General features: G+C 41.2%; 1 long non-coding RNA gene across 5 annotated transcripts in view; it reads left to right on the forward strand.

Moving 5' to 3' along the window:
• Positions 1-12,367, forward strand: part of LOC117877120 — a 42,945-nt gene extending 30,578 nt beyond the window's left edge. For all 5 annotated transcript variants that reach the window (XR_004645617.1, XR_004645615.1, XR_004645614.1 and 2 more), the window contains one exon: positions 11,774-12,367. This is a non-coding gene — a long non-coding RNA (uncharacterized LOC117877120). The remainder of the gene's footprint in view (positions 1-11,773) is intronic.
• Positions 12,368-13,010: the final 643 nt, after the last annotated feature.

The following is a 13,010-nucleotide window of genomic DNA, read 5'->3' on the forward strand; positions in this document are numbered from 1 at the left end:
AGTAGATACAGGGCCAAACTCTGTATACAAATTCCATTGAATTCAATGTGTATTTTTCTTGATTAAAGACAATAAAAGTTAGATCAGAATGTGCTCTTCATATACTTACACAACTCCCAGTGAAGATCTCTATCTTACATTCTGGGTACTTACAGAAGATCCATTCCTATCAATAGCCCAGATACATTTCTGCCCAACCTTTCCTCTGCCAAGGTTTTCACGCTCAACAGCTGTGAATTGGGTTTATTGAATATATGTTATCTAAAAAGTTCTTTTAATAGGATTAATAATATTTGCAACCACTAAATTATCCAGCAACTACTGTATTTACATACTGCAGTGATGAGTGCTACAGAAGAAAACAAAAGATAGACTAAATTCTAAGGCAATGCAGTTTGTCTGTTGTCCTGTTCTTTTGAGCTACGTAAACAAAAACAAAACAAAGGGGGCCAAAAATAGGAAAAGGACATCCCACCCAGACCCCAATCCAGCAAAGCACTTAAGCATGTGTTTAACTTTAAGAATGTGAGTATTTCTATTGACTTCAATGAGACTCATCAAATGTTTAAAGTTAAGCACATGATCAAGTGCTTTGCTGGATCAGGACCCAATATAACCGAGGTATACATATCTATACAAATACTCTTTGGTGTAGAATGAGCATTAGGCAAAATAAGTAAACCAAAAGGGGAGAGCATGCCCATACTGCTTGCCCCAAATAACAACTCTCTCATACTAGGACAGAGATTGGCAACCTTTGGCACGTGGCCCGCCAGGGTAAGCCCCCTGGCAGGCCGGGCCAGTTTGTTTACCTGCCCTTACTTTGGCAAATCTCCCATTGACTTCAGTAATTAAGTGTAGAAAGGTTTGTTTTCCTGCCGCATCCACATGTTTGGCCAATCGCAGCTCCCACTGGCCGCGGTTCGCCGCTCCAGACCAATGGCGGCTGCAGGAAACGGTGTGGGTGGAGGGATGTGCTGGCCACAGTTTGCTGTTCCCAGCCAATGGGAGCTGTGGGAAGTGGTGGCCAGCATGTCTCTCAGCCCATGCCGCTTCCCACAGCTCCAATTCTCAATGATTGGGAAAACCCAATCATTGAGAACTTTCTCCAGCTCAGGAAATGAAGTGCACATCGTTGAACATTTTTTCTTGCTTCTTGGCATGTCTTCTAGTGTTTTATTTCTTTGCCATTCTCGTACTTGCTTCTTATTGAGAAAAACTGAATTTTAGGGAAGCAAGAGTTTTTAAGTGCTTTGTTTACATGGACATGAACTGAGAAAAATTATATAATCGATATCTGTACGTTTTATTTATACTAATACTTCTTTTATCTCAATTATAACATAACAAATATGCAATTTAAGTAAAAATAAAATTTTAGCAAATTTTTAAAGAAGTGAATCCAGAATTGCCGTTCCAATCATCAGCGATCTACAACAGGGGTTGGCAAACTTTGGCTCACGGCCCATCAGGGTAAACCACTGGTGGGCCAGGACGTTTTGTTAGGTAAATGTCCCGGCCCGCCAGCAGCTTACCCTGATGGGCCAAGAGCCAAAGTTTGCCAACCCCTGAAATATAGGGTCGGCTTATGAAAGGGTCATACAGTTTTTGCCATTTTCAGCTATCCATCTTGGGGAGTTGGCTTATAAATGAACAGGCTAATGAACGAGTATATATGGTATTCAAGTCTTGCTTTTCATTATACTGATTCACTAGACCAGCTAACTTTTCTTCCACTGCTTCTATATTGTCATTGGCATTAGTATGCAGATCTCAGCTTCTTGAAGCATTATATTATTTTATATCTTTTCTAGAATTAAAAGAGGTGTTATGGTTGGGATTTCCAAAAATATTTATGGCTGAACTCTGCTTCCACTGAAGTCAGTGGGAGCAGAGTTAAACCAGTACAATGCTTTGAAAAATCCACCCTAAGTTTCTTTCCAATTTTGACTAATGTGGACCTAATTATCATTAGCAGGTCCCCTGGTGCAGAAGATTCTTTGTTTTTCTGCTTATTGCCAGAGAGCATGTTGCTAAACCATATCTTGACGTTTCCCAAACCTACTGCAGCCAAGATAGATCCTTCCAATAATTGTTGGACTTACAGTAAAAAAAAAAAAAAAAAAAAAAGAAAAAGAGCCCTACTAATAAACAGCTTACAACAACAGATATATGACAAAGCTCACTGGGACGAGGGAGCCACATGTCAGCAATTGCTGTCCATAAGATGCACTATGTGTAAGGCTACATTTATGTCATGGAGGTCATGGAAAGTCACAGAATCCATGATATCCAGAGACCTCTGTGACATTCTCTGCTTCAGCCCCAGGGGCTGCAGGACTCTGGAGCTGACAGCCAGTGGGGCCTTGGCTGGGTTCCAGCAACAGGTGACAGCAGCGACAAGTGACAGGGGGCCCCCTGCAAAGTTCCAGTTCCACCTCCTCAGGTGACAGACTCCTGAGGAGGCCCTCTTCAGGGTTCCAGCGACAGGTGACAGCCTTGCCCAAGGGGAGAGGGATGCCTCCGGCAAGTGGCTGGGGTGTCCTGTTTTCTCTTTGGGAAATATGGTCAACCTGCAGGTCTCAGCCGCCGTGGGTGGAGGGGGAACCCCACAGCTCCCAGCCACCACGGTGATGGGGGAAACCATGGAGCCGCAGCAGCAAAAGTCACAAACAGGTCATGGCTTCCATGAATTTTTGTTTATTGCCCGTGACCTGTCCGTGACTTTTACTAAAAATAACCATGACAAAATCTTAGCCTTAATTATGTGATCTCCCATTCAATTTTGACATATTTCTTTTAAGAAAATGGTTATTATGAAAATCCCAAACCCATTAGGTTGTCCACTGGTACGCCCATCCTCCCTGCATGTATGATCAGCTTCAGGAAGTAGCCAAATTTTCTAACACCATTTAGATGTATAAGCAGATGGGTCCAATGACATATGTGGCATCACTTGCTATAAGCTCCATTTACAAACATTTGGACCAATTGCCTCTTTGCTGCAAAAATAGATGGTGGCTCCTCGCTCCCTTTAAACAGAAGTGTTTAGTTTAAAGCAGAGCCCTAAAACTGACTGAACTTTTAGGAGAAAAGACTGTCTTTCATCATTCTTAAAGCCTGCAAAGTTCTAGGGGTTAGATCCAACTCCCAATGAAGTCAATGGAAGGGTTCCTGTTCATTTCAAGGGGAGTTGGACCAGGCCTTTGGAGAGTTTCAAAAATAACAAGAATGTGAAAGAGAATAGGATATAAAAATAAAATTTATTGCCTCCCAAACTGCCCTATTCTTTTTTTTTAACCTCTCAGTAGTAGTTACTTGTGTCTTCTGCATGTTTTAGCATCAGGAAAACATATAAACCATTTTTATTGCATAGAACAGGAATTTATCTGTGCATTTCAGCTTAGATCTGCAAGAATCCACTTATATTTTAGAACTGAAGTGAGAAAACAAAGTTAAATTCAGTTTTATCCTTGTGCAGCAATTACTCTAGCTGTCAGCACAAGTCATTTTTACTGCCAGAGTTAAAGTGTGAAGAGTCAGATGGAGTTCCACAAGAAATAGTGTATGTTCGTATAAACTAGACCACGCCTTCTACAAGGTCTGTTGCCTCTCATTTGACAACGCAAATACTTTAGGCCTAATAAGTACCATTGGTCACAAGCAACAGCAAACTACAAAGCAGAACTAAGAGGGGCACAAATACCATTTATTCAGGCAATAAAAACTAATTATCTCCTTTGCAAATGATTATCCAGATTCAATAACACAGATAGGTTTTCCTAAATTCTCCCAATCTTTGCAGATACAGAGTAAAATCCTGTACCTATTAAAGTCAAAGGGAATTTAGTCACTGATGCCAATGGGGCAAGATTTCATCTTTAGTATCTAACTTTAACTGCCATTCCCAGTGAAGTCAATGGGACCAGGATTTGGCCCTCGGTGATTTGTTTTCAATAATAAACAGAATTCAGATGTGTATTTTATATGGTTGGTTTCACATACAGTATCGGAACCTGGTCCTGTGAGGGGCTTAGTACCTGCTACAAGACACCAAGTTTCCTTTGCTGCCACGGGCAATGCTAAATACTAGTGAATACTTGTCAAGTTCTAATCTATTTTTGGTTATAAATATAAGCATATTTCAGAGAATGCTGCACTTTTAGATAACAAATTGTGCCACATTTGTTTAATCCTGACAGATCTATGTGTCTGATTTTCTTTAAAACAAAATGCAAAGATAAGATCTGAAACCAAACTTTAAAGTATAACTGTCAAAGGTTTTACTAAATACTGTGTGCCAGAAGCTGCTCTAAGTTATACTGGTGTAAATCCTGAGTAATTCTAGTGAGTTCAGTGGGGTTACTCTGAATTTACACTAAGAAGAAAATTAGGCCTATATTTACTATATGAAACTAGTATTGTTTGTTAGCACTGCTAGTTGCAAAAATATTGTGTGTATGCATACATATGAGAAATAGTTAATTTAATAAAATATTATATTATATGATGAAAAATCAAATGTCTAACATGTGTGAGCCACAAAACCAGCATTAATAGCTAAAGCTCTTCAATAGAAGCCATTTTATGTGAAAAAGGATAATATATAAACAAAGTGCTTTATCTGGGGTATGACTAGAAGCTCTGAGATTGTAATGTGCTTTAAGATAACATTCCAAACCTATCCTTTTAAGTTTTCAGCCAAGAATTTGTTTTTATAATTTCTTTACTGTTGGCAAAAATGAAACTTTAGTCCAGCCTGTGAAGCTCTCACTCACTGTTGCCACCACTCCCACATTTTTTGCCAAAAATGATACAAATGTTTTGAAAGCCCAAACCCGCAAGGAATTGGCTCTAACTACTCTTTGTCACCATTGCTTTCTTTGTGTCCCCTTTATTATATTGAGCATGAGAGTTAGGAGAAGGTCTACTAAAAATAAGAATAACATTGTTTAATCTAAAAATATATCTTGATCCTGCAAATTCTCTCACACACATCCCAGAGAATGCTGGCCTTTAGATGACAAACTGATCTAAAGAGCAGTGACACTCATTTAAATAGTCCTATGTACTTCAATGGGGCTACTCACATAACTAATGCCTCCTCCTGTAAGGGTTTGCAGGCTCTGGCATCACAACACTAAGGGTACATCTACACTACAGGGGGGAGTCGATTTAAGATACGCAAATTCAGCTACGTGAATAGCGTAGCTGAATTCGACGTATCGCAGCCGACTTACCCCGCTGTGAGGACGGCGGCAAAATCGACTTCTGCGGCTTTCTGTCTATGGCGCTTACTCCCACCTCCGCTGGTGGAGTAAGAGCGTCGATTCGGGGATCGATTGTCGCGTCCCAACGGGACGCGATAAATCGATCCCCGAGAGGTCGATTTCTACCCGCCGATTCAGACCTAGCCTAAGAGTTTATTTACACTTGGAAGTTAATTTGGATACAGGTAGGGTGTGAATTTAAACACAATAGCTATTCTTGAATAGCAGTGTGTGTGGACACTCTTGCTCCAGAATAACTCCATGTGCAGACAAACCCTAAAGGTAAGATTTTCCAAAGTGCTCAGTGTTGACCTAACTCTGCTCCTGTTGAAGTCAATAGTAAAACTCCCAGGGTGATATTCTGTGCTTTGACTCATGGAAGGGAAACTAGGGTGGTTTTAACCCACCTTTATACTACTGGAGTCTGGTCTGCTTTGGGTCCAGTGGGGTCTCTGGAGTAATCTAGACAGCCCTACAGCTGTCCTTCCATTCTCAGTATGCCCCCTATGCTGCAGCTTGCACATGGTCATCCATAGAATCATCCAGGGTAGCTTTACACAGTTCCTGCTGTCCCCCTACCAGGTACAGGGATTTCTTGTCACTTAACACAGCTAGAGCAGCACACTGGGGCTCAGTTGGGGCTTGGGGGACAGAGCTCCCTACTCCAGTGACTTCAATGGGATCAAAGTTAAGCCAATGTTGAGCACTTATAAAAATCCCATAATAAAATAACTACAAATTATATCATGCCTATTTATGAATTTTAAAAGGGAAAAAAGCTGCCCTTGATTCATTCTCCCTTATCTTCACTGATAGCTGCACTGCGCCAAATCCAATAGCCTTAACTTTGGCAAATCTCCCACTGACTTCAGTAAATAACTGTAGAAAGGACTGCAGAATGTGGCCCAATCCTAGGGCTAGGCAACAAAGTCTGTTGTTGATATTTGCCTGGTTTTGAGCATGTATAAGATTCACAAAATTGAAACTATTTTACAAAAGCTCTAAACTCTGCATGGAAATTTCATGTAAAAATGTGACCGATAAGAGGATGACTTGAAAAATTTGCAGCACATTTTCAATTTTTTTTTCTTTAGTTTTGAACTTTTTTTGAGAAGGTGACTGAGATTGGTTGTGTAACTCACATGGTATTTGTTCTGCTCTAGTGCCCTGATTGATGGATCCTACTTCATGTGCTGTTGATAATTAGCAGACACTGTTTTAATTCATTTTCTCAGAAGGAATCAGTGTATTTTGTGTGCCATCTTTGGGCCAGTCAGAAAAATAAAACAAAGTACCTGCGCAGCTGGTGCAGTTCTTTGTTAATCATCACCCCAGAAGACCATCCAGGATTTGAGGTGGGGAAGAGCATCCTTGAATAACTATCCCCTGAAGACAGTGAAAGGGAGAACAGTCCATAGTCCAAAATTACCCTAGAAGGGTACCCACAATTTCTTCCCAAGAAGACAACACCAGGTATAGGGGCTGTAGGGCAGAGCCTGCCACAAGGACTACTAAATGAAGTAAATTTGTTTGGGACAGAAAGCTGCACAGCTTGATGGAGTCCTCTGTAGGTCCAGTTAATTCAGATAAGCATTCAAAATCTGAACCTTTGGAGCTTCTCCCATTGCAAGTTTTATAGCTATGAAGAAACTGGTGCTGAGCGTGTGTTTATATACAGTTTGGCTATATGAGTGCTGGGGCATGCATGTTTTATATTTTATTTCCTTTCTGTCATACTGTTTAGAGCAGTGCAACTAAAATCAGAATCTGGCCATCAGTGGACAAACAGCAGGAACTGGGTTATTAGATTATTATTTTTATTATGTATACACTTCTGTGGTGTGCATGGTGCTTGACAAGTAAATATAATGACAGGTCCCTAAAGGATCTTACAATCTCAATTAGAATTTGCACAGCAAAGGAAGTGACAATAACAAAGGGGTTTGGTAAGGTAGTATAGGAGGAAGAGCATTACAACAATGACCACTCATGAGATGTGGTTAATATTATGTACACATCTTGTTAGGTCCTCTTAGATAAAAAAGAAGAAAATCCAAAAGTTTAACATATTAGGGTTTATGGAAGCTGTTCGGCATGAAAGCTGAGGTGTGTGTGGGAGAGGGTCAACAATGTAAAATGCTGCTGACAAAAAGGAGTCTGGACGAGGGATGTGAAGGACAACAGTGTGGTGCTGTGGTGCACATGATCAAGGGAGATATTTCAAGCACAGGGAGAGTCATGGGACAGGGCAAACAGCTGCTTACAGGAGAAGAAATGAGCATAGTGTCAAGGAAAGATGTGCTGATACCATAGGTTGGGAGAAAAGTATTAGAAGAGACGCAAGATAAAGGCAGGGGTGGATCTGAATAGAGCCTTGAAGCTGTGGATGAAGTGTTTGAATATGATATGGAAGTAAATCAAGAGCTAGGCCCCTATCGAGCAGAGCACTAAGCAGATGCTTAAAGTTAAGTGTGTGGGCAGTCTCACTGGCTTCAATGGAATGACTTACATGCTTAAAGATAAGCACATGATTAAGTGCATTCTGGCACGTGATCCTAATGCAGGGACTCAAGCAAGCTGTTGCCATAGTGAGAGTGGTAGGTACACAGCAGTGCTCTGAGCATAGTGTAGAATCCTGATGGGAAGCAGAGATGACTTATAGGTGAATGCAAAATTTTCACACACACAGTTGCATGACCATTACAAAACCCTGAATATGTGTACCACATTCTCTGCCCCAGAGCATGTTTTGATTGCCCCAGAACATTTCCATTTTAGAAAATTAATTTACTTTTTCTTTTCTCTTTTGTTCAATATGTATGTGTGTGTATGATTTCCCTGATGCCCTCACTGAGAGGATAAATGAATTTATTTGCTTCAGACAGACGTTTTTTTTAAAGTCTTTATGCATTTAAGTTTAACTCTTTTAACTCAGGCTGTCATGCAACAGATTTTGCCACACAAAGTAATTTAAAAATCCAAATAATTTACAGTTCAGGTAGCATTTCCAAAGCAACCTAGTTGGGGAAAGTGTACTGATTAAATATTCCTTTAGCAGTTAGTGAAGATGTGATACATAGCACCTGTACTGGACCCTTAAATTAATATCAAGGTCTCAAAGTCTTGCTTTATAGATTGAGCTGCACAAAGATGTAGTTCATAGATGACAGATCAGTTGTTCAGTTAGACAAGGAGCTATCATTCTGATCCCAATATGTATGATGGGAACCTTGGGCCAAGGGAAGTACTCAAAAATTAAACTTTGTTCAAAAGAGTTAACAATTTGAGTACACCTCTACCCCGATATAACGCGACCCGATATAACATGAATTTGGATATAATGCGGTAAAGCAGTGCTCCGGGGGGGAGGGGGGAGGGGGGGGGAGGGGCTGCGCACTTCGGTGGATCAAACAAGTTCGATATAACACGGTTTCACCTATTACATGGTAAGATTTTTTGGCTCCAAGGGACAGCGTTATATTGGGGTAGAGGTGTATTATGTAAAAATCTGGGTGCCACATTCCAGGAAAGATGTGGACAAATTGGAGAAAGTCCAGAGAAGAGCAACAAAAATGATTAAAGGTCTAGAAAAAATGACCTGTGAGGGAAGACTGAAAAAATTGGGTTCATTTACTCTGAAGAAGAGAAGTCTGAGCGGGGACATGATAACAGTTATCAAGAACATAAATGGTTGTTACAAGGAGGAAGGAGAAAAATTGTTCTCCCTAACCTCTGATGATAGGACAAAAAGCAATGGGCTTAAATTGCAGCAAGGGCAGTTTAGGTTGGATGTTAGGAAAAACTTCCTGTCAGGGTGGTTAAGCATTGGAATAAATTGCCTAGGGAGGTTGTGAAATCTCCATCACTGGAGATTTTTAAGAGCTGGTTAGACTAACACCTTTCAGGGATGGTCTAGATAATACTTAGTCCTGCCATGAGTGCAGGGGACTGGACTAGATGATCAATCGAGGTCTCTTCCAGTCCTACAATTCTTTGCTTATATGAAACAGGAACTCATTAGCCCTAATGACTATAATCTCCAAGGTGACGGATGAGAGTCTGAGAATGAAGTATTTTGCTTCTGGAACTAATAGTTGGCAAAATCAAGGTCAGACAAACAACGTGCTGGGAAAATATATAGCTTTTCATGCTGAATTTTTTTTTCTGTTTTTTGACCAGCACCTGCTGAAAACTTATTGTGCTAGTACTCAGAACAGAAGTGTTTGGTCTAGAGATCAGAACTTGAGAGGCATAGACACAGCATTGTGTAAGACCAATACAAATATTCCTAGAGTTTGAATTCTTCATATTTTTACAATTATTTAGAAAAGGATTTTAAAAGCAAATTAGCACACTTCTCTATTCAGAAAGCTGATCTTATGGCATTGTTTTGGAATCTCTATTACTCATTTATCGCCCATAAAAGGCATTTTAATAGTATTGGCGGGTGAACACAGCAACAAAAAATGTTGTCAAATTAATCAAAGGAAATTTCCACTGCTCTTCAGTTTTTAGACACATGAAAACTTAATTTAACCCCATCAACATCTCCATCTTCCCAACTTTCTACATTGTTGTTGTTGTTGCTGCTGCTGCTGGTTAAAGGCCAGGGTTATTGCCCTAGGAGATTGATTCCTGTGATGTTTATTATTATTTTGACCATGCTTGATGAACCTGGTCCAGGGATGGAGCAGCAGAATGAGGATGCTGATTTTTTTTGTACCTGCTAGTGGCCTAATTTTCAAAGAACTGAGAAGCCACACTGTCAGAGTTTTCATTTAAAAATCTGATGTTTCAAGCCTGTTGGTTATGAAGATAACCTTGAAAATCAGGAGCGGCAGCAGGGTTTTTGCTGCCCTCGGCGGCAGCGCTCCTCCTCTGAGCATTCAGTGGCAGGGGTCCTTCCACTCCGCGTCTTCGGGGCACTTCGGCGGCAGGTCCTGGAGTGAGTGAAGGACCCACCACCGAATTTCCGCCAAAGACCTGGAGCAGAAGGACCCCCGCCGCCGAATTTCCGCCAAGGGCGGCAAAATGCCGCCCCCCAAATCCTGCTGCCCTAGGCGACTGCCTAGGGTCGCCTAGTGGAAGCGCCAGCCCTGTTGAAAATGTATAAATGGATACACTGTTGTCTTGTTGAGTCTACAGTCAGAAAGATTGAAACAATAACATCAAACCAGGTCTGATCTGTGTCTTACTCAGGTGGGAACTATAAAGACAAATTAACAATAGTTACCATAATAAATAGCAATAAAAACAATGTCCTATCATTGTGCCTTTCACTGTAAGATTTCAAAGCACCCTGTAATTACTAATTAATTAAGCTACACATGTGAAGGAGTGGCGTATTGGTATCCCCACACTCCTGCGTACTACAGTGGACTCTTGGGCCTCTCTGCCCTAGAGTGTGTTGAAGGGCCAGATGCAGCTCAACTGGATCCAGAGGAATGCATAGGGTCACAGAGAAGAAGAAAAGAGTGGGCAGACTTGCTTGCCCCACTGAAGATGACGAGAGAAAGAATTTGGAGGGAGAATGTGCTGCAGGCCTCCCATAAATAGAGAGAGGGAAAGAATGGGGTGGAAAAGAATACCACCATTCCCCTCCACCCTCCACCCTCTGACAATTCAAGCCCAAGACTGTTGGGGTGTCTTATAGGGATGGGTGAGAATCGTTGGGTCTGTGTGAGGAAGGAAGGGTCATATGGTTTGAGAGATGTGAGGCTCTAGTGCAGTTAAGCGTTCAAACTTTTCCATATATGAACTTTTAGGTGCCTAGGCTAACCAAGCCCATGCCTAAAACCTCCAGAGGTTCATCTCTTCCCTTCTTGACTTCCAAAAGGGGAGACCTATTTTGAAACAAACAGGATAAATGTTTTGATTGCTTTGTAATGAAACAAGTCACTCTTCGTAGTGAGGTCTAATCTATTTATTTTACGGTTTTGTATTAGCACCCAGCACAAGGGTATCTGAGTGCGGAGTCCCTACCTCCACGCCACAGAGCACACAAACCCCGAGGTAGTGCTCAAAATCGCCCTTCTTTATTGGTAACTTAGAAACAATGACACAATACAAATCTCAATCTAAACTTCCTCCTTCAGATTGGCAGTTCCTGATGTTCACCTCCTAGCTCTCCAGTTCTCTCATCTTAGAGGCCCACACTCACCTTTTTAAGTATAGTATGAAGTTAATGAGCCACAGCCAGTCTGCAGAACTTCACTGGCCTTCTGAAGAGTTAAAAACTTGTTAACAATGTGGCAGGAGAGCCCTCTCACTCTCTTACATTCTCATGTACAAGGTGACATATATAGGTTTACTCCAACAAATGGACACAACAGTGGGTACAATTCTTTGAATGATCTCTGTAACATTTCCTTTTTGAATTATGTCAGCAGATCAAATACTATTCCACACAAGTATCAAGGATGCAGAAAGAAAAGAACTGTGGATTTAAAAGTCTCTAAAGGGTTTATTAATTTTGCTTTGGTTGTTTGTTGTTAATCTTTTAGGCTTTCATGACTTCCTCTTATTCAGATTGTGAGGCCAAGTGAGCTGTGTGGAAAAGAAATGAAGAAGAAAGAAAGAGGAGAGAGAGGAAGAAGGAAGGGAAAATCTTCAGTTGTTACAAGGAAAGCAACAAAAAATATGATTCCTTGAAGGACCCATCTTTCTCTTGACTCTCCCCATCCTGCTCCAGTATCAGAGCGATTGCCAGTATTTAATAACACTTTATCCACAGCTATGGGGTGCTGCTTCTGTTATTCAACTCTTATTTTTAAAATTGCTAACGCTGTGAAGTTTGAATTTTTTGGTTGTGCTTTTTTTTTAATTAAAAAAGAGTTGAAAGAGGATGCAGTTTTGTGTGAGGTGCTACTAAAAATACTACACAACTACTAAGTATACTTAATATACAAAATTCTGGCTAATGGAATAACATGCCAGCGTACAGGGACTGTTATGTGAACAAACCAATGGAAAGAATCTATTTCATATATAATATGCAGACACACACATATATACCCAGAGACTATGATGACAATGGGAATTTTCCTTTTTTTCTACTTTTATTATTAGTAAGGCTGCAAGTCTGTCATGGAGGTCACAGATTTCGTGACATTCTGTGACTTCTGCAGCAGCTGGTGCTGGCTCGGGGCTGCCCAAGCTGGGCATCCCTTGGGCTAGCAGCAGCAGTTTGGGTGTGTGGGAGGGGGCTCAGGGCTAGGGGCAGGGGGTTGGAGGGTGTGTGGGGCACTTACCTCGGGGTGGGGAGCCCCCCCGGCTCCCACTGGCATAGCCCTGCAGCTCCTAGGTAGTGGAGGGGCCAGGGGGCTCCGTGAACTTTTGTTTACTGCTGGTGACCTGTCCATGACTTTTACTAAAAATACCCATGACTAAAAGGCAGCCTTAATTATTATTAGTAGAAATAATAGTATTAGAACAGCACCTTTTGGTTAAACCAGAGGCATGGTGCTACAGCAAATCAGATTTTTACAAACTAAAATGGATTGGGCTGGGTCAGCACTTGGACTGGAAGCCTGTTAGGAAAATATAAAGTGCTGCAAGAAACTGTATTGGTGATTGGAGGATAGCTAATATGATGCCAGTTTTTAAAAAGGGCTCCAGAGGTGACCCTGGCAATTACTGGCTGGTAAGCCTGACTTCAGTACCAGGCAAACTGGTTGAAACTATAGTAAAGAACAAAATTGTCAGACACGTAGATGAACATAATTTGTTGGGGAGTAGTCA

This window comes from Trachemys scripta, chromosome 4 (genome assembly GCF_013100865.1).
Source record: "Trachemys scripta elegans isolate TJP31775 chromosome 4, CAS_Tse_1.0, whole genome shotgun sequence".
Lineage (NCBI taxonomy): Eukaryota > Metazoa > Chordata > Testudines > Emydidae > Trachemys > Trachemys scripta.